Raw genomic sequence first — 22,961 nt, 5'->3', positions numbered from 1 at the left:
TTCTCCATAGCTCGTAGGTTCATTGTTGTCTAGCAACATGACCTTCAAGATAGGATTACGTACCACTCTGAAGTAGTACGCATCCTTGTCATCCTACGAGGTTTGGGAGTGACTTGATCCGAAGTTTCATGATCAATATCATAAGCTTCCACTTCAATTGGTGTAGGTGCCACAGGAATAACTCCCTGTGCCCTGTCACACACTAGTTGAAGAGACGGTTCAATAACCTCATCAAGTCTCCACCATCCTCCCACTCAATTCTTTCGAGAGAAACTTTTCCTCGAGAAAGGACCCGATTCTAGAAACAATCCATATTGCTTTCGGATCTGAATTAGGAGGTATACCCAACTGTTTTGGGTTTCCTATGAAGATGCATTTTATCCGCTTTGGGTTCAAGCTTATCAACCTGAAACTTTTTTATATAAGCGTCGCAGCCCCAAACTTTTAAGAAACGACAACTTAGGTTTCTCTAAACCATAATTCATACGGTGTCATCTCATCGGAATTACGTGGTGCCCTATTTAAAGTGAATGTGGTTGTCTCTAATGCCTAACCCATGAACGATAGTGGTAATTCGATAAGAGACATCATGGTACGCACCATATCCAATAGGGTGCAACTATGATGTTCGGACACACCATCACATTATGGTGTTCCAGGCGGTATTAATTGCGAAACAATTTCCACAATGTCTTAATTGTGTGCCAAAACTCGTAACTCAGATATTCATCTCTATGATCATATCATAGACATTTTATCCTCTTGTCACAATGATCTGCTACTTCACTCTGAAATTACTTGAACCATTCAATAATTCAGACTTGTGTTTCATCAAGTAAATATACTCAACATTTAATCGAATCATCTGTGAAGTAAGAACATAATGATATTCACTGCATGCCTCAGCACTCATTCGACTGCACACATCAAAATGTGTTACTTCCAACAAGTTGCTGTCTTGTTCCATCTTACTGAAAATGAGGCTTTTCAGTCATCTTGCCCATGTGGTATGATTTGCATATCTCAAGTGATTCAAAATCAAGTGAGTCCGAACGATCCATTTGCATGGAGTTTCTTCATGCATATACACCAATAGACATGGTTCGCATGTCTCAAACTTTTCAAAAACGAGTGAGTCCAAAGATCCATCAACATGGAGCTTCTTCATGCGTTTTATACCATTATGACTTACATGGCAGTGCCACAAGTAAGTGGTACTATCATTACTATCTTATATCTTTTGGCATGAAAATGTGTATCACTACGACCGAGATTCAATAAACCACTCCTTTAGGTGCAAGACCATTGAAGGTATTATTCAAAAATAGAGTAACCATTATTCTCCTTAAATGAATAACCGTATTGCGATAGACATAATCCAATCATGTCTATGCTCAACGCAAACACCAATCTCGGTGGTAGAGGGAGCGTGCGATGCTTGATCATATCAACCTTGGAAACACTTCCAACATATATCGTCAGCTCACCTTTAGCTAGTCTCCATTTATTCCGTAGCTTTTATTTCGAGTTACTAACACTTAGCAACCGAACCGGTATCCAATACCCTGGTGCTACTAGGAGTACTAGTAAAGTACACATTAACATAATGTATATCCAATATACTTCTATCGACCTTGCCAGCCTTCTCATCTACCAAGTATCTAGGGTAATGCTGCTCCAGTGGTTGTTCCCCTTATTACAGAAGCACTTAGTCTCGGGTTTGGGTTCAACCTTGGGTTTCTTCACTAGAGCAGCAGCTGAATTGCCGTTTCATGGAGTATCCTTTTGTTCCCTTGCCCTTCTTGAAACTAGTGGTTTCACCAACCATCAACAATTGATGCTCCTTCTTGATTTCTACTTTCGCGGTGTCAAACATCATGAATATTTCAAGGATCATCATATCTATCCCTGATATGTTATAGTTAATCACGAAGCTCTAGCAGCTTGGTGGCAATGACTTTGGGGAAACATCACTATCTCATCTGGAGGATCAACTCCCACTCGATTCAAGTGATTGTTGTGCTCAGACAATCTGAGCACAAGCTCAACGATTGAGCTTTTCTCCCTTAGTTTGCAGGCTAAGAAAATCGTCGGAGGTCTTATACCTCTTGACGTGGGCACGAGCCTGAAATCCCAATTTCAGCCCTCGAAACATCTCATATGTTCCGCGACGTTTCGAAAACGTCTTTGGTGCCTCTACTTAAACCATTTAATTGAACTATCACGTAGTTATCAAAACGTGTATGTCCGATGTTCGCAACATCGACAAACGACATTGGGGTTCAGCACACTGAGCGGTGCATTAAGGACATAAGCTTTCTACTGATCGCATAATCGCTACTATCAACTTTCAACTATATTTTCTCTAGGAACTGTAGCAACGGTGCACAGTTAGGGGAGAACACTTCTTGAAATTTTGTAAGGGATCATCTTATTTACTACCGTCGTCCTAAGCAAACAAGATGCATAAACATGATAAACATCACATGCAATCAAATAGTGACATGATATGGCCAATATCATTTTGCTCCTTTTGATCTTCATCTTCGGGGCTCCATGATCATCATCGTCACCGGCACGACACCATGATCTCCATCATCATGATCTCCATCATCGTGTCTTCATGAAGTTGTCACGCCAACGACTACTTCTACTTCTATGACTAACGCGTTTAGCAATAAAGTAAAGTAGTTTACATGGCGTTCTTCAATGACACGCAGGTCATACAATAAATAAAGACAACTCCTATGGCTCCTGCCGGTTGTCATACTCATCGACATGCAAGTCGTGAATCCTATTACAAGAACACGATCAATCTCATACATCACATATCATTCATCACATTCTTCTTGGCCATATCACATCACATAGCATACCCTGCAAAAACAAGTTAGACGTCCTCTAATTGTTGTTGCATGTTTTACGTGGCTGCTATGGGTTTCTAGCAAGAACGTTTCTTACCTACGCAAGACCACAACGTGATATGCCAATTGCTATTTACCCTTCATAAGGACCCTTTTCATCGAATCCGTTCCGACTAAAGTGGGAGAGACTGGCACCCGCTAGCCACCTTATGCACCAAGTGCATGTCAATCGGTGGAACCTGTCTCACGTAAGAGTACGTGTAAGGTCGGTCCGGGCCGCTTCATCCCACAATACCGTCGAAACAAGATTGGACTAGTAACGGTAAGCATATTGAACAACATCAACGCCCACAACTACTTTGTGTTCTACTCGTGCAAAGAATCTACGCAATAGACCTAGCTCATGATGCCACTTTTGGGGAACGTAGCAGAAATTCAAAATTTTCCTACGTAACACCAAGATCTATCTATGGAGAGACCAGCAACGAGTAGAAAGGGGAGTGCATCTACATACCCTTGTAGATCGCTAAGCGGAAGCGTTCAAGTGAACGGGGTTGATGGAGTCGTACTCGTCGTGATTCAGATCACCGATGATCCTAGTGCCGAACGGACGGCACCTCCGCGTTCAACACACGTACAGCTCGACGATGTCTCCCACGCCTTGATCCAGCAAGGAGAGAGGGAGAGGTTGAGGAAGACTCCATCCAGCAGCAGCACAACGGCGTGGTGGTGATGGAGGAGCGTGGCAATCCTGCAGGGCTTCGCCAAGCACCTACGGGAGAGGAGGAGGTGTCACGGGAGGGAGGGAGGCGCCAAGGGCTCAGGTATGGATGCCCTTAACTTCGTACCTTACAACTCAGGCAAGAACTCCTTTTTTGACTGATCCATCTTGAACACCTTCAAGATCACGTCAAGGCATGTGCTCATTTGAAAGTACCATTAAGCGTTTTGATCTATCCTTATAGATCTTGATGCTCAATGTTCAAGTAGCTTAATCCAGGTTTTCCATTGAAAACACTTTCCAAATAACCCTATATGCTTTCCAGAAATTCTACGTCATTTCTGATCATTAATATGTCAACAACATATACTCATCAGAAATTCTATAGTGCTCCCACTCACTTCTTTGGAAATACAAGTTTCTCATAAACTTTGTATACACCCTAAATCTTTGATCATCATCAAAGCATACATTCCAACTCCGAGATGCTCACTCCAGTCCTCAGAAGGATTGCTGGAGCTTTGCATACTTATTAGCATATTTCAGGATAGACAAAACCTTCCGGTTGTATCACATACAACCTTTCCTCAAGAATCGTCGAGGAAACAATGTTTTGACATCCTATCTGCAAGATTTCATAAATAATGCAGTAATTGCTAATATAATTCCAACATACTCTTAGCATCGCTACGAGTGAGAAAGTCTCATCGTAGTCAACTCCTTGAACTTGTCGAAAAACATCTCAACGACAAGTCGACCTTTCTCAATGGTGACACTTACCATCATTGTCTGTCTTCCTTTCAAAATCCATATGTACCTAACAGCCTTATGACCATCAAGTAGTTCTTCCAAAGTCTACACTTTGTTTTCATACATGGATCCTCTCTCGGGTTTTATGGCCTTGAGCCATTTATCGGAATCCAGGCCCACCATCGCTTCTCCATAGCTCGTAGGTTCATTGTTGTCTAGCAACATGACTTCCAAGACAGGATTACTGTACCACTCTGAAGTAGTACGTATCCTTGTCACCCTACGAGGTTTGGGAGTGACTTGATCTGAAGTTTCATGATCACTATCATAAGCTTCTACTTCAATTGGTGTAGGTGCCACAGGAACAACTTCCTGTGCCCTGCTACACACTGGTTGAAGTGATGGTTCAGTAACCTCATCAAGTCTCCACCATCCTCCCACTCAATTCTTTCGAGAGAAACCTTTCCTCGAGAAAGGACCCAATTCTAGAAACAATTCATATTGCCTTCGGATCTGAATTAGGAGGTATACCCAACTGTTTTGGGTGTCCTATGAAGATGTACTTTATCCGCTTTGGGTTCGAGCTTAATCCTGAAACTTTTTCACATAAGCGTCGCAGCCCCAAACCTTTAAGAAATGACAACTTAGGTTTCTCTAAACCATAATTCATACGGTGTCATCTCATCGGAATTACGTGGTGCCCTATTTAAAGTGAATGTGGTTGTCTTTAATGCCTAACCCATAAACTATCCTGGCAGTTCGATAAGAGACATCATGGTATGCATCATATCCAATAGGGTGCAACTATGATGTTCGGACACACCATCACACTATGGTGTTCCAGGCGGTATTAATTGTGAAACAATTTCCACAATGTCTTAATTGTGTGCCAAAACTCGTAACTCAGATACTCATCTCTATGATCATATCATAGACATTTTATCCTCTTGTCACAATCTTCTACTTCACTCTGAAATTACTTGAACCATTCAATAATTCAGACTTGTGTTTCATCAAGTAAATATTCTCAACATCTACTCGAATCATCTGTGAAGTAAGAACATAACGATATTCACTGCATGCCTCAGCACTCATTGGACTGCACGCATCAAAATGTGTTGCTTCCAACAAGTTGCTATCTTGTTACATCTTACTGAAAACGAGGCTTTTCAGTCATCTTGCCCATGTGGTATGATTTGCATGTCCCAAGTGATTCAAAATCAAGTGAGTCAAAACGGTCCATTTGCATGGAGTTTCTTCATGCATATACACCAATAGACATGGTTCGCATGTCTCAAACTTTTCAAAAACGAGTGAGCCCAAAGATCCATCAATATGGAGCTTCTTCATGCGTTTTATACCGATATGACTTACGTGGCAGTGCCACAAGTAGGTGGTTCTATCATTACTATCTTTTGGCATGAACATGTGTATCACTACGATCGAGATTTAATAAACCATTCATTTTAGGTGTAAGACCATTGAAGGTATTATTCAAATAAACAGAGTAACGATTATTCTCCTTAAATGAATAACCGTATTGCGATAGACGTAATCCAATCATGTCTATGCTCAACGCAAACACCAAACAACAATTATTTAGGTTTAACACCAATCTCTTTGGTAGAGGGAGCGTGCGATGCTTGATCATATGAAGCTTGGAAAAACTTCCAACACATATCGTCAGCTCACCTTTAGCTAGTCTCCGTTTATTCCGTAGCCTTTTGTTTCGAGTTACTAACACTTAGCAACCGAACCGGTATCTAATACCCTGGTGCTACTAGGAGTACTAGCAAAGTACACATTAACACAATGTATATCCAATATACTTCTATCGACCTTGCCAGCCTTCTTATCTACCAAGTATCTAGGGTAATTCTGCTCTAGTGGTTGTTCCCCTTATTACAGAAGCACTTAGTCTCGGGTTTGGGTTTTACCTTGGGTTTCTTCACTAGAGCAGCAGTTGATTTGCCGTTTCATGAAGTATCCCTTCTTGCCCTTGCCCTTCTTGAAACTAGTGGTTTCACCAACCATCAACAATTGATGCTCCTTCTTGATTTCTACTTTCGCGGTGTCAAACATCGCGAATACCTCAAGGATCATCATATCTATCCCTGATATGTTATAGTTCATCACGAAGCTCTAGCAGCTTGGTGGCAATGACTTTGGGGAAACATCACTATCTCATCTGGAGGATCAACTCCCACTCGATTCAAGTGATTGTTGTGCTCAGACAATCTGAGCACAAGCTCAACGATTGAGCTTTTCTCCCTTAGTTTGCAGGCTAAGAAAATCGTCGGAGGTCTTATACCTCTTGACGTGGGCACGAGCCTGAAATCCCAATTTCAGCCCTCGAAACATCTCATATGTTCCGCGACATTTCGAAAACGTCTTTGGTGCCTCTACTTAAACCATTTAATTGAACTATCACGTAGTTATCAAAACGTGTATGTCCGATGTTCGCAACATCGACAAACGACGTTGGGGTTCAGCACACTGAGCGGTGCATTAAGGACATAAGCTTTCTACTGATCGCATAATCGCTACTATCAACTTTCAACTATATTTTCTCTAGGAACATATCTAAACAGTGGAACTAAAGCGCGAGCTTACGACATAATTTGCAAAAGGTCTTTTGACTATGTTCAGGATAATTAAGTTCATCTTATGAACTCCCACTTAGATAGACATCCCTCTGGTCATCTAAGTGATCACATGATCCGAGTCAACTAGGCCGTGTCCGATCATCACGTGAGACGGACTAGTCATCATCGGTGAACATCTTCATGTTGATCGTATCTATCATACGACTCATGCTCGACCTTTCGGTCTCCGTGTTCCGAGGCCATGTCTGCACATGCTAGGCTCGTCAAGTTAACCCTAAGTGTTTTCGCTGTGTAAAACTGTCTTACACCCGTTGTATGTGAACGTAAGAATCCATCACACCCGATCATCACGTGGTGCTTAGAAGCGACGAACTGTAGCAACGGTGCACAGTTAGGGGAGAACACTTCTTGAAATTTTGTAAGGGATCATCTTATTTACTACCGTCGTCCTAAGCAAACAAGATGCATAAACATGATAAACATCACATGCAATCAAATAGTGACATGATATGGCCAATATCATTTTGCTCCTTTTGATCTTCATCTTCGGGGCTCCATGATCATCATCGTCACCAGCACGACACCATGATCTCCATCATCATGATCTCCATCATCGTGTCTTCATGAAGTTGTCACGCCAACGACTACTTCTACTTCTATGACTAACGCGTTTAGCAATAAAGTAAAGTAGTTTACATGGCGTTCTTCAATGACACGCAGGTCATACAATAAATAGAGACAACTCCTATGGCTCCTGCCGGTTGTCATACTCATCGACATGCAAGTCGTGAATCCTATTACAAGAACATGATCAATCTCATACATCACATATCATTCATCACATTCTTCTTGGCCATATCACATCACATAGCATACCCTGCAAAAACAAGTTAGACGTCCTCTAATTGTTGTTGCATGTTTTACGTGGCTGCTATGGGTTTCTAGCAAGAACGTTTCTTACCTACGCAAGACCACAACGTGATATGCCAATTGCTATTTACCCTTCATAAGGACCCTTTTCATCGAATCCGTTCCGACTAAAGTGGGAGAGACTGGCACCCGCTAGCCACCTTATGCACCAAGTGCATGTCAATCGGTGGAACCTGTCTCACGTAAGAGTACGTGTAAGGTCGGTCCGGGCCGCTTCATCCCATAATACCGTCGAAACAAGATTGGACTAGTAACGGTAAGCATATTGAACAACATCAACGCCCACAACTACTTTGTGTCCTACTCGTGCAAAGAATCTACGCAATAGACCTAGCTCATGATGCCACTGTTGGGGAACGTAGCAGAAATTCAAAATTTTCCTACGTCTCACCAAGATCTATCTATGGAGAGACCAGCAACGAGTAGAAAGAGAGTGCATCTACATACCCTTGTAGATCGCTAAGCGGAAGCGTTCAAGTGAACGGGGTTGATGAAGTCGTACTCGTCGTGATTCAAATCACCGATGATCAAGTGCCGAACGCACGGCACCTCCGCGTTCAACACACGTACAGCCCGGTGACGTATCCCACGCCTTGATCCAGCAAGGAGAGAGGGAGAGGTTGAGGAAGACTCCATCCAGTAGCAGCACAACGACGTGGTGGTGGTGGAGGAGCGTGGCAATCCTGCAGGGCTTCGCCAAGCACCACGAGAGAAGAGGAGTACTTGGGAGAGGGGGAGGGCTGCGCCAGAACTTCGTGTATAGCTCCCATGCGCCTCCCCACTATATATAGGGGTGGAGGGGCTGGTTTCTTGCCCTCCAAGTCCATTGGGGCGTTGGCCAAGGTGGGAGGAAAGAAATCTCATTATTTCCTTCCCCGCCGATTGTTATCCCCCCTTTTTAGGGATCTTGATCTTATCCCTTCGGGATATGATCTTATTCCTTCTAAGGGGGGATCTTGGTGCGCCTTGACCAGGGGTGTGGGGCCTTGCCCCCACTACCCACGTCCATGTGGGTCCCCCCATGCAGGTGGGCCCCACTCCGGAACCTTCTAGAACCTTCCCGGTACAATACCGAAAAATCCCGAACATTTTCCGGTGGCCAAAATAGGACTTCCCATATATAAATCTTTACCTCCGGACCATTCCGAAACTCCTCGTGACGTCCGGGATCTCATCCGGGACTCCGAACAACATTCGGTAACCACATACAAACTTCCTTTATAACCCTAGCGTCATCGAACCTTAAGTGTGTAGACCCTACGGGTTCGGGAGACATGTAGACATGACCGAGATGTTCTCCGGTCAATAACCAACAGCGGGATCTGGATACCCATGATGGCTCCCACATGTTCCACGATGATCTCATCGGATGAACCACGATGTCAAGGACTTAATCAAACCCGTATTCAATTCCCTTTGTCTATCGGTATGTTACTTGCCCGAGATTCGATCGTCGGTATCCAATACCTTGTTCAATCTCGTTACCGGCAAGTCACTTTACTCATTCCGTAACACATCATCCCGTGATCAACTCCTTGGTCACATTGCGCATATGATGATGTCCTACCGAGTGGGCCCAGAGATACCTCTCCGTTTACACGGAGTGACAAATCCCAGTCTCGATCCGCATAAAACAATAGATACTTTCGGAGATACCTGTAGTGCACCTTTATAGTCACTCAGTTACGTTGTGACATTTGATACACCCAAAGCACTCCTACGGTATCCAGGAGTTACACGCTCTCATGGTCGAAGGAAGAGATACTTGACATTGGCAAAGCTCTAGCAAATGAACTACACGATCTTTTGTGCTAGTCTTAGGATTGGGTCTTGTCCATCACATCATTCTCCTAATGATGTGATCCCGTTATCAACGACATCCAATGTCCATAGCCAGGAAACCATGACTATCTGTTGATCACAACGAGCTAGTCAACTAGAGGCTCACTAGGGACATATTGTGGTCTATGTATTCACACGTGTATTACGATTTCCGGATAATACAGTTATAGCATGAATAAAAGACAATTATCATGAACAAGGAAATATAATAATAATACTTTTATTATTGCCTCTAGGGCATATTTCCAACAGTCTTTTCCCAGGATCTTACCTGACTCTTCTAATTTCCCCGGAGTTATTCTCAATTCTTTTCAAAGTTGTGACGTAAGAATGGATTTCATCAGTCACATGCCTTTTCCAAGATCGATTTCAAATCATTTCATTGTTGGCTCAACCTCTCTGCTTTTCATTCTCCCGGAGTATCTCAGTAATTTTGGTGCTGTTTCTAGTCGTCATTTGAAGACCGAAGAAGAGTTTTCCTCTCAATCTTGCCCGTCATATTGAAGTTTCGCGGTTCTAGCCTCATGTTATCCTCTCGAATTATTCCATTTGTCATATATCCTTTTCTTATCCATCCGGAGTATGTCAGAAGTTGTTTTCCCAATTCTTTTACCGGAGGCCATCATTCCAGTTATCGTTCTCTATTTATCCCGGTGCTTCGTTCAAGTGTTCTTTAATCAGCTCATGTTCTCTTTGTCTTTTTGCATCTGAATCCCCTCTAGCTTATTTGTTCCTTCTAATTCTTCTCAGTGTTTCAGTCTGTTTCATTAGTCATTTTCGAATTCTTACGGTGGTTTGTCCAAGATTCTTTTCTTTGATTGTCATTTTAATTCATTCGTTCTTTCCAATCCTACCGGTGGTTCATGAAGACCTTCTAAAGTTTGTGATATATCACTTCTAAATCCTTTTCAAGAAGAATAAGTAGTATGCCAAATCCATTGCTGGTCATCAATTTAATTTGATGAAGGAGAAGCATACAATAAATCTTATCCTTATTTCATCCAAGTGAGTAATCCCTTCCTTCGGAGTTTGTTCGTGAGGAATAAATTCTAGTTCCAAGTGTTTCCCATCTTTTCTTTTCCGGAGTTCAATTTCCTAGGACATTTCGTCGGAACATCCATCTAAATCATTGCAAGGCTCATCTTATTCTTTCATCCTTCAATTCTATCTCTTCATCTTTTGTCACCGGAGTTCTTCATGGTGGTTCTTCATGATTTAATCTTTTCTTCAAGAGTTCATCAAGATTTTGTCGGTGGAGTTCAAGTATCTTTCCTTCTTGCCTTTCAAAGTGCAATTAATTCTTCATTTTCTTCTGAAATGGAGTTTTGCATTTCTTCGTTGTTCTCAGTTATCCAATCATTTCCGTTTGTGGTCGGTTATCACCTCATAATTTTGAGATGCTATCCATAAGTCCACGACAAGCATATTCTTTTCGTTGTTGATTTTTCTCAACAACTCCATTCAATCCTTCCTTCTAAGTTCTTTTCATTCAATTCTTTCAATTCTTTCGGAGGTATTGTTTTGTTCTTCTCGTCAAGTGTCATTCCATCTTGTGAAGTTCATGTTCTAATCCTTCCATTTTTAGCCGGAGTGCTGCCTAAATTCTTTCAGTCTTATTCGTTTCTTATCTTGCTCTAACCGGAGTTGTTTCATCGTCTATCTGATTCACTGAGCATTTGATTCTCGTCATTCTCGTCGTTCCTCTCTTATTCTCGAGTGATCTCGATTCTTTGCTTCTTCTCTTCAGTTCTTGCTTCACCTCATCCCTTTTTCCCTTCCGTCTCGGTCCTAAGATCTCGGGACGAGATCTCTTGTTAGTGGAGGAGTGTTGTAACGCCCCGGATCCAATGCGCCAGGTGTCTGCCAGTTATTCGCCGTTGTTGCCATGTCTTTTGCTTGCGTGTTGCATTTCTTCATGTCATCATGTGCATTTCATTTTGCATACGTGTTCGTCTCATGCATCCGAGCATTTTCCCCGTTGTCCGTTTCGCAATCCGGTGCTCCTATTCCCTCCGGCGTTCCCCTTTTCGTTTCCTGTTGTGAGTGGGTATTAAACTTTCTCGGAATAGACCGAGTCTTGCCAAGCGGCCTTGGTATACCACCGGTAGACCTCCTGTCAAGTTTCGTGCCATTTGGAGATCGTTTGATACTCCAACGGTTAACCGGGTAACCGTAAAAGCCCCTTTCTTTTTGTAGCCCAACACCCATCCAAAGTGGCCCAAAACCCATCTAACTCCCCTCCATGCTCTCGGTCGTTCGATCACGATCGCGTGGTCGAAAACCGCTCCTCATTTGGACTCTCCTATCTCCCTCTACCTATATAAAGGCCCTCCCCCTTCCAAATTCGCAGATGAAACCCTAAAAAATCGTCCCCGCGCTCGTCGGACATGTCCGCCGCCACCGGACGAAATAGCCGCCGCCTCTGCGCCCTCCTCCGCGCCCCGCGCCGTCTCCTCATCACCGCCGCCGGATCCGGCCTCCTCCGGCCGCCTCCCCGTCGCCCCGTCGCCAGAGCCCCTCGCCGGTGCTCCTCCGGCCGCCGCACTGCTCGTCTCCGGCGAGATCCGCCGCCACCTCGCCGCGTTGACTTTTCCCCTCGAAGTGGTAAAAAACTGCTAAGTCCCAGATTTTTCACATTTTCATGCCATGTTTGTCATGCTATATCTCTACATGCGTAGCTCCGTTTCATGCGTGTAATATACCAAATTGTTCGTCACGAAGAGTACATCATTTCATTATATTGCATCATATTCATTTGAGGTCATCTAGATGCCTGAATCATCATTGTAAGAATGCTTCATGATGTTTTCTGCTGTCTGTTAACGGAACGAGCTCTTTTGTCATTTTTGCCATGATTGATATGTGCATCCTATGAGGTTGATGTCTTCATGTGTTTTGATCTATGCCATGTCGTCTTTACAGAGGTGCTTACCATGTATTTTCTTGATCAATGTGGTGACTAGCAGAAGCATGCAAACTAGGCATCGTGATATTGCTGATTTTAGTTCCTGTTCTGCTGTTATTTTGATGCCATGTAAACATGATGCTACAGAGAGATCCATGCATATTTTGAGATACTTCAGTTAGGATGTTTTGAACATATGGTTATTGTCTATCCATTCAAGCCCTTTTTTGCAATTATGGAGTAGTCTAGCATGCCTTTTTCGTGCTCTACTTTTGCTTCAAAATATTTCCTGGCAGATTGTTTACATGTTATTCAATTTGGTCAAGCTTGTTGTAGTTGATCCTTGCATGCTATGGACTTGTTCTTGCCTTGGTTTGTTACACAAACATGTCTTCTTGATGATGCTATGCTTATATTGTCATGAAATGATTTGTGGTGAGTGAATCGAGCTTGTTAAGTAGGTTACATGATGTTGTTGTTTTGCTAGGCTGAATCTGTTATTTCGTGATGCTATATAAACATGTTACTACTAATCATTCTATGCATAATCTGGAGATGTTCTATAAACATGTTTTGATCTACATGTCATCCTCTATCCATCCATGCCCCTGGTTGCATTTATAGCTTGCTGTAGCTTGTTCATATCTTGCTCTAAAGTTGCTTCATAATGTTGTTGTGAGCCTGTTAACATTAAGTGCAGTTGTTTCCATGTGTTTTGCTAGTGTTCCATGCACCCTATGAACTTTCTCTTGCCATGCTTAGCTTCACAAACATGCCTTCTTACTGTTGGGTGCCTTGCCATGCCATGCTTTGCTCTGTGGTGAGTGATACAAGCTCATCTACGTGCCTTCATAATTATGTTCCTGCCATGTTTGAATCTGTATAATAACTTGTCATGTTTACGTGGGTGCCATCATATTTTCTGATCCTTTTTGGCTCATGGTCAGTAAGGGACTTTTGATCTATGCATTTAGTAGAATCATGCCATGCCTTTGTTTGCCATGATAAGTTCCTGTAACATGTTGTTTGATAGCTCTAAACATTGCATCGTGATGTTATTTTCTGCAAAGTCTGGAATTGTCATAACTTGCAATCTTACCATGTGTGTTTGAGCATGTTCTAGTGATTTCTGGATATAGCTCAGTGTTCATGTTTTTTTATGCTTTACCTGTACATCATGCCCATGCCTTTCATGTTGAGGTCCTGTAGCATATTGTTTTGGTGCTTGCAATATGCCTAGTTGCTGTTTTGGACAGCTTGTCCTTATAACTTGTATTGTGTGCGTGTGTTGAACCGTTGCTCCGTTTTGAGTGTGCTCTATATGAAACTTGCTTAGAATTGCATCTAGTTTCATATTATCATGTTGCATCCTTGTTTTGAGGTGTTTGCTTGATGTTTGTATGCATTTTGCATCAATGCCATGTTTAACTTGTTTTGCTCATATCTTCTAGACCGTAGCTCCGAACTAAATGAACTTTATATGTAACTTGACTAGAATCTCGTGTAGATTATCTTGTTGCATCTTAACTTGCTGTTTAACAACTTGAACATAAGGTTTATTCAGATCTGGACCAATTTCGAAATATGCATATGAGGACTTACCGGAATTGTTATATGTTGTTCCCGGCCTCATTTAAACTTGCCTTGATGTGTTGCTCTTATTTGCATCATCTCTTGCCATGAGTAGCTTCATGTAGCTTTGTCATGCATCATGCTTGTTGTGCATCATGCCTTGTTCATGTGTGGTTTGTTTACTATGTTGTGTGTTTCTTTTCGATAGTTCCTGTTTCGTTGCGATCGTGAGGATTCGTTCGTCTACGCTTGGTTTGGCTTCATCCGTTCGTCTTCTTCATGGACTTGTTCTTCTTCCTAGCGGGATTTCAGGCAAGATGACCGCTACCCTAGATCCCACTACTATCATTGCTATGCTAGTTGCTTCGTTCTATCGCTTTGCTGCGCTACCTATTACCTGTTTATCGAGCCTCCCATATTGCCATGAACCTCTAACCTTTGACACCGTTCCTATGCGAACCATTGTTTGGCTATGTTACCGCTTTGCTCAGCCCTCTTATAGCTTTGCTAGTTGCAGGTGAAGTTGAAGATTTCTCCATGGTGGACAGGATTTTGGTTGGGATATCACAATATCTCTTATATTATTAATGCATCTATATACTTGGTAAAGGGTGGAAGACTCGGCCTTTTGCCTGGTGTTTTGTTCCACTCTTGCCGCCCTAGTTTCCGTCATACCGGTGTTATGTTCCCGGATTTTGCGTTCCTTACGCGGTCGGGTGATTTATGGGACCCCCTTGACAGTTCGCTTTGAATAAAACTCCTCCAGCAAGGCCCAACCTTGGTTTTACCATTTGCCTCACCACCACCTATACCCTTCCCTTGGGTCGGCCAACCCAAGGGTCATCTTTATTTTAGCCCCCCCCCCGGGCCAGTGCTTGTCTAAGTGTTGGTCCGAACCGAGTAGACTGCGGGGCCACCTCGGGGCAACTCGAGGGCTGGTTTTACTCGTAGGATGTCTCATCCGGTGTTGCCCTGAGAACGAGATATGTGCAGCTCCTATCGGGATTTGTCGGCGCATCGGGCGGCTTTGCTGGTCTTGTTTTACCATTGTCGAAATGTCTTGTAAACCGGGATTCCGAGTCTGATCGGGTCTTCCTGGGAGAAGGTCTATTCCTTCGTTGATCGCGAGAGCTTGTCATGGGCTAAGTTGGGACACCCCTGCAGGGTATAATCTTTCGAAAGCCGTGCCTGCGGTTATAGGCAGATGGAATTTGTTAATGTCCGGTTGTAGATAACTTGACACCAGATCCGAATTAAAACGCATCAACCGCGTGTGTAGCCGTGATGGTCTCTTCTCGGCGGAGTCCGGGAAGTGAACACGGTTTCTGTGTTATGTTTGACGTAAGTAGGAGTTCAGGATCACTTCTTGATCATTACTAGTTGACGACCGTTCCGCTTGTTCTCTTCTCGCTCTTATTTGCGTATGTTAGTCACCATATATGCTTAGTCGCTGCTGCAGCCTCACCACTTTACCCCTTCCTTTCCCTTTAAGCTTTGCTAGTCTTGATACCCATGGTAATGGGATTGCTGAGTCCTCGTGGCTCACAGATTACTACAACAACAGTTGCAGGTACAGGTTATGCGATGATCTTGACGCGAGCGCGATGTTTGCTTGTTTGGAGTTCTTCTTCTGCTTCTTCGATCAGGGGATAGGTTCAAGGTCGGCAGCCTGGGCTAGCAGGGTGGATGTCATTTGAGTTTCTGTTTGTGTTTCATCCGTAGTCGGATGATGCTCTGATGTATTGTGATGTTGTATTCGTGTGGCATTGTATGCCTTTTGTATGTATCCCCTTCTATTATGTAATGTTGATGTAATGATATCCACCTTGCAAAAGCGTTTCAATATGCGGGTCTATCCTTGGTGGGACCTTCGAGTTCCTTTTGGATAGGGTCGCATATTGGGCCTGACAGCTTCCTGTTCAAACATAGGTCATATTCGAACCAAAGAGAACATAGTTGTCAATACTCACTTGATCGGCATACTGCCAAACCCACTTGGGGGCTTCTTGAACATATTTGAATCATAGCTTAACCCCTTTGGGTCTGACGTGGATCGTATTCAAATCAGCGTCATTAAACAACTCTTATGGTCACTTGGGGGCTTCCTGTTCAAACATAGGTCGTATTCGAACCAAAGAGAACATAGTTGTCGATACCCACTTCATCGGCATCGCCAAAGCCACTGGGGGCTATATGATCGTATCTGAATCTTAGCTTAACCCCTTTGGAACGGTTTACTGATCGTATTCGAATCATAAGCCTTTATTTATTATTCATTATATTTTATAAGCATAGTTATTTGACTATCTTGAGACCTTCTTGAAAGCACTATGAGATGTTTTTTTTGGCTCTTCCGGCTTAATATTGATCACCCCAGGTTGTTAAGTGCCTGGTGAACATTATATTCCCAACTTTCAGGAGTTGAATTTACCCGAATGGTGTAGGTCGTATAAGCAGGCAAGGTTACCAAAAGGATCGCAGGTATACTATTATGATTATGTTTAACAAATATAATCATAACCTGGCCTTTATATGATGTTTTGGTTTGCACTCTGGGTTATCAATACCTTATGTGACCCCCGATGCGATAAACCACCAAGGGAATTTTGCTTGTTTTATATGCAGGATAAGGCAAGCAAATGTAACATCAAGGAAATGAAAGATCAACATAAGCTGGCAATGTATAGTGATGGCGGCTTACGAAAGTATTAAACGCCATAAACATGCGCAAAGGCATGACAAAATTGAGAGGTTTTTTCTACCCTATTACAAGACTCCCCGAGTCTGAATAATGAAGCATTGTTTTGCAAAGTCATAAACGCCTGGCGGTTCTCTCCTTTGGTGGGCTTGAAGACTCCGGGTTATCCTTCTCCGCTTCTCCGTCGGCTGCTTTGTCCTGGAAAGTTGACGAGGCCCAGTCAATGCCGCTCAAGGCTTCAAACTCGGCTTCATCATCTATTAAACCGGCTGGGTCCACTTCAGGGGCAAAGGTATGCTTAAGAGTTGGAGGGATCATGATGACTTCATCATAGGGAGGTCTTGGGATTCTCTGGTTCTCGTTGTCATAGCCCGGCTGATACTTGGTAAGATCAGTATCGTTCCCGATAAGAGTAGCCACGGGGTGTATATCTTTGACACAAGCAGTGAAGTCATGTTCATCAAATACGGTCCCATCTTCTTTCAGACTCGGGTATCCAAGAGCGAGGTCGGTCGGGTCTAGCTCTGGAATCCATGCTTTCGCCCGGCTCAACGCGGCTATGGCCCCGGCTCTTGCGGACGCCCGCCTTAGATCTTGGACCCATTGAGGTAGTGAAGCAAGCCGTTTCAGCATGTCTTGCAGGAGGTAAGGAACATCATCTGATAAAGCTACAACAGCCAGAGCACGTTGTGACCCGGTGTAGAGCTGCTCCACAAGAGTATAAACCGCCTTCAGCTTGATCAACATGTTCTGCTTGAGGTTTGTACTCCTAGGGCCTGCATTATTAAGCATAAGGTGAGCCGGAGCTGACAATTGAAGTAATCATTGAAAGGAGGTTTGCAAGGTTTAAAGTTTATATGAGTAACTTACCAAAGATTGCTGAGACCATTTGAGATATCTGGCGCTTTAAGCTGGATAGCTCCGCTGTTGCTTCTGCAAGCAATGCCTTTGCCGTCTCGGCCCGGGTTACCAGTGAAGCCTTTTCATCAGCCCAGATTTTCTTCTCTACCTCAAATATTTTCTTCAGCTTCTCTTGTTCAGAGACACTGAATTCAAATTTGGAGTTGACCTTTTGAATTTCAAGTTCTTGAGCTGCCAGGCGCTTCTTCAGATCAGCAGTCTCCGATTCAAATTGACTTATGGTGGCCTGCATTAATACCGGGTTATAATCAGAATCACGGTAAGATAACATTAAGTCACAAGCACTTTGCAAGCAAAGATACTTGACACTTGGGGGCTAATGTATGCTCAAGAATTTTAACTTACAATGTCGGCTCATGGAAATTAAGTCTCAAGCACTTTGCAAGCAAAGATGCTTGACACTTGGGGGCTAATGTGTATTGCAAGTTCAAAGTATCATGTTACAACCGGGTTAAATATCTTTTTTCTAAAACCGGACAAAGCAGTGCTAAGCAGTTTTCTAAGTCTATAGCATACTTATTCATAAGCACTAGACTTGGGGGCTGATACAGTAAGTATGATTCAGAAAAGGGGCATAAGTTATACCTCAGATTTTTGCTCTATTTGCTTCACCATGTCAATTTCCAGGTCACGGCTGCTATGTACTTGATTAAGATAGCCAAAGACTATATCTCCAATGCTTAAATGAGTATAGTCAGCAACGTCTAGCTTGGCCTTTCGGTGTTCCAGAGGTTCCTCCTTAGCAGAGCACTTGGCAAGGGCAGTGGGCCGCCCTGGTTCAATAAACTGAGTCTTCAGAATCTCAACCTCCGGATCAATTGTCTTGGCCGGGCTAGGAGCTTCCAGGTTATCGGAGCTGTTGAGAGTGTCTTCGGCGGGTGGATCAGAGATTGGTGCTGGAATGTCATAGGCTGGTTCAGACGGCGGCTGATGGGTAGAACTATCAGGAGCAGCCGTGCCAAGCTCCGATTCAGTCACGACCGGATCTTGGGGCGGCTTACTCCTTTTTACCCTCTTGCTGGGTTTCACTTGCATGTTGTGGACAAAGGCAGAAGGATGAGTACAAAGGCACGGGTAAGGTAAAACATAAAGTAAACAAAATTACATTACCCGGGGGCAGTTTTGAAAGCCGGCATGTTAGATTGCATAGACTCGCTGGAGGAAGGAGAGGTATCCTGATAATTGGAGTCAGATGAATTGAGAGGTTGGCGAATTAAACCCGCCAAAGGTAAAACAAAACGTAAATCAGAGATAACCTCAGTCCGACGCTTCCTGGTTACGTCAGGTAAGCCGGAGGAGAGCTCTACATCCTTGCTGTTTCGGGTCTGCCTCCGGCTTTCAAACTGCTGTTGCTTCAAAAGAAATTGAGGATCTTGATAAGCTAGATGACGTGAAAATCTTACTTTCCGGGTCACCCTTCGGATCTTTTGCTTGGGCAAAGGCTCTGAGTCGGAGGAGATTATAGTTACCTCTTCGTCAACCGCTTGGCTGTTCCCCGTATCCTTCTGAAAGGGTAGAATATCGATAAAATAAGGACATAAGAGTCAAGGGAGTTAAAAGCTACCTCTTCTTCATCATCATCAGTGTCATCAAGATTAAACATATCTGAAGCGCTTGGCTTCCTCTTCTTCGAAGTTCTAGTCTTGGCGGTCTTCCTTTCGGCTCTTTTTGCCGCCCTAGCTTGTTTGGCCGCCTCATGGTTATACTTGACCTTCCAGAAGTTGTCATCGTCCTGTGAAAAATGATAAGGGGTTATGAATAAAAGCAAGGTGTATTATATTAAAGAGTATTCATTGAGGTTGATAACTCACTGCGGGAGTCGGGTTCTTCTTGCGGAAGGGAAGTAAGCCAAAGGTGTTACTAGTCACCGTGCCCTCTTTCAACAACATTTGGATCGTGGCCTCCACCACATCATCTGGTAAGTCGTCGGGACTATGACGCAGTGGGTCATCCTTCTCGCCTGAGTAAGTGCACATTAAGTCGGGGCGGCGGCTTAACGAAAGCACTCGCCAAGTGACCCAGACTCGAACCAGGTCTATGCTGTCTAAGCCATTTCCCAAAAGAGCTTTGATTTTTCTAATGGTGGGAGCGAGTGGCAGACGTTCAACAGCAGAAAGTTTATCCGGCAGTGGGTGGTTGGATTCAAGGCGCAAAGCGCGGAAGCCGGGCAGAGGGTTCTCGCCAGCCGGAGAAGTGTCCTGGCAATAGAACCATGTCTGATTCCAATCTTTTGGATTACTCGGCAGTTCAACATAAGGAAAAAGGCAGTCTCGCCGCCGCTGAATCGAGATGCCACCAAGTTCTAGGCTGGGCCCGTTGGCATGTTCATTCTGCCGGTTTAAGTAGAATAGCTCTCTGAATAAAAGCAGATTGGGCTCTTCCCCCAGGTACACCTCGCAGAAGACTTGGAAGTTGCAAATGTTTGACACGGAATTGGGCCCGATGTCTTGAGGCCTAAGGTCAAAGAAATGCAATACTTCCCTGAAGAATTTTGAACCGGGAGGAGCAAATCCCCGGCTCATATGATCTGTAAAAACTATCACCTCCCCTTCTTTGGGTTGAGGTTTCTCCTCGGACGGGTCAGGGCACGATAAGACATGACCTCCTTCTTGGGCAGATGGCCAGACTTCACAAATTCAGACAATTTACGACTGTGGATGGGACCCAATTACAGGTCACAGGAGCCTTGGTTGCCTTAGGTGCCATGACGTAAGAAGAAGCCTGTGACAAAATATGAAGCTCCGGTTCAATTTTAACCCGGAAGGAAAATATTTTTAAGTCTATTCAAATTAGCGGGTTAAGACGGGGCCTAATGATATATGGGTAACCATGCAATGATATTTAAGCCGCTACAGGTATCAAGGGCAGTTAAATTTTCTTGAGTCGCGAGGATAGAGGCAGTTTTTTATTTAAGGGTCTTACAAACAGGTTTCACAAATTGCGGCTATTATTTTGGATCAAACAGGTGTTCTCAAAAGAAAAATTTCTAGAACTAGGACTGGCACAGATGAGGCTCAAGGGCTTGAACGAGGCCTCTGTGCAACGGAAAGGGGTCTGCTTGCATTCGAAATGGGTGCGAAATAGCTACCGTAGCCTTTTTATATCATCTTAAAGATCAAGAAACGGCGGTGGTGATGAAATCTATGAGGGGTTCCTGACGAGCAACGAAGAACACCGAGGAACTCGAAGGTCCTAATGCGGATCTGAGGAACAAGAAGGAGGAAACTTACAGATGCGGAGTTGCTGCGGAGATTCGTCGCGCTTTTCTGGTCAAATCAGGTTGATGCAGCGGCCTGAGTTGGCGAGGACGAGGAGATCTGTGACAGCGGCGGTGGCGGAGCTCGAGCGGCAGAGAGACAGCGAGAGGAAGAAGATGAACGACTGAGGGATAAAATGAAGAAGACCTAGGTCGCGCCTATTTATAAGGAAGGGTCGACCGGGACGGTGCGAGAAACGAGGAGATTGGATATTATTATCCAACGACCCCGACACCTCGGGTTTCGGGACAATCAGTAAAGGCAACGATCCGTTGAAGATATAGCAGGATAAAATAAGGATTTAATTGGAGATGACGTCACGGCGGGTTAACATGGATCCAGAAGATGATGTCATGGCAGGTTAAACCCTTTTGCACAGACAGAAGACCGAAGGCTTATTTCTTAAGGTATTTTAAGATTGACATGAACCGGTTCAAATTAATCTGGGGCCTAATATTGGGGATATAACTATTTGTGTAAGCCTCCCAGGAGGGGTCGGGTTACGCAAAGAAGACTCATCAGAAAGAAGCCCAAGACCAAACATGAAGATGGCGGTTCAATAAAGGGTCTATGGACCGCAGGTGGCTTAAAGCCCATAGTGGTAAACCGTCATGAAGATATGACTTGTAATGTAAGGTAGAATTAACTAGTCACCGAGCCGGACACTATTTATGAGCCGGCCGGGACTCTGTAGGCCGCAAGGCGTCCACCCGTGTATATAAGGGGACGACCCGCAGGAGGCTTAGGGTGAGAAACAACTCATCGAGAACCGGGCATAGCGTATCTCGCTCCCTGGTCATCGAAACATCAAGCAATACCAACCCAACTAGACGTAGGCCTTACCTTCATCGTAAGGGGCCGAACTAGTATAAACCTCTCGTGTTTCTTGTCCTAATAACCCCTTCAAGCTTCCTAATTGTGATGGCTCCACGATTAAGTCCTTTTTGCTAGGACATCTGACGTGACAATTCCACGACACTACTGGTTTCTTTTCTTTATTTTTCCTCAATTTTCTTTAGTTCTTTTTCCAGGTTTTCACTTGTTTTTCATTGTCTTTCTTTTCTCTATGTTTTTATTTCGGTTTCGTTTGTTTCTTTCTTGTTTTTCATCAGTTTGTTTTCTATTTCTCTTGGGTTCAACTTTTTTCTATACACATTTTTAGTGTATACCTAGTACACTTTTATAATGCACATTTAATATTCTTTAAAATGCTTGACTAATTTTTTTAAAATATAGGTTTCAAACCCTTGATTAATATTTTTCAAATACAAGTTTCACATTTTCTTAATACATGATCATCTTTTTTTTCTATACACTTTAACATTTTTCAAATACTTGATTAATATTTTTGAAATAGTTTTTCAATTTTTGTTAAAAAACACTTGAGTAACATTTTAATGGACATCATCATTTTTTCCCATAATTTGTTAATACATGGTCAAGATTTTTCTATGCACATTTAACATTTTCAAACGCTTGATTAACAATTTTTAAAATACTTGATCAACATTTTTCAGATATTTGATTAACATTTTTATATAAATGACCAAAATTTTCAGCATTTTTAATACATGATCAACACTTTTTCAGTACACATTTAACATTTTCCAAATGCTTCATTAACAATTTTAAATACTTGTTCAATATTTTTTCAAATGCTTGATTAACATTTTTATATACATGATAAATATATTCATCTTTTTGTAATACATGGTCAACATTTGTTCTATACAGATTTAGCATTTTCTAGATGCCTGATTACATTTTCGAAATAATTGTTCACTGTTGTTTCAAATGCTGGATTAACATTTTTATATACATGATTAAAATATCATTTTTAATACATGGTCAACATTTGTTTTCTATGCACACTTAACATTCTTCAAATGCATGAC

The 22,961-nt window shown here is 43.1% G+C and overlaps 1 pseudogene; it reads right to left on the bottom strand.

The window, feature by feature from the left end:
* LOC123114791 (elongation factor 1-alpha-like) overlaps positions 1 to 18,844 on the bottom strand; it is a 41,631-nt pseudogene extending 22,787 nt beyond the window's left edge.
* Between the last annotated feature and the right edge of the window lie 4,117 nt (positions 18,845 to 22,961).

The sequence above is a fragment of the Triticum aestivum genome, chromosome 5B (genome assembly GCF_018294505.1).
Source record: "Triticum aestivum cultivar Chinese Spring chromosome 5B, IWGSC CS RefSeq v2.1, whole genome shotgun sequence".
Taxonomy (NCBI): domain Eukaryota; kingdom Viridiplantae; phylum Streptophyta; class Magnoliopsida; order Poales; family Poaceae; genus Triticum; species Triticum aestivum.
The sequence above is the reverse complement of the archived record's forward strand: the minus strand, read 5'-3'. Positions and strand labels throughout refer to the sequence as shown.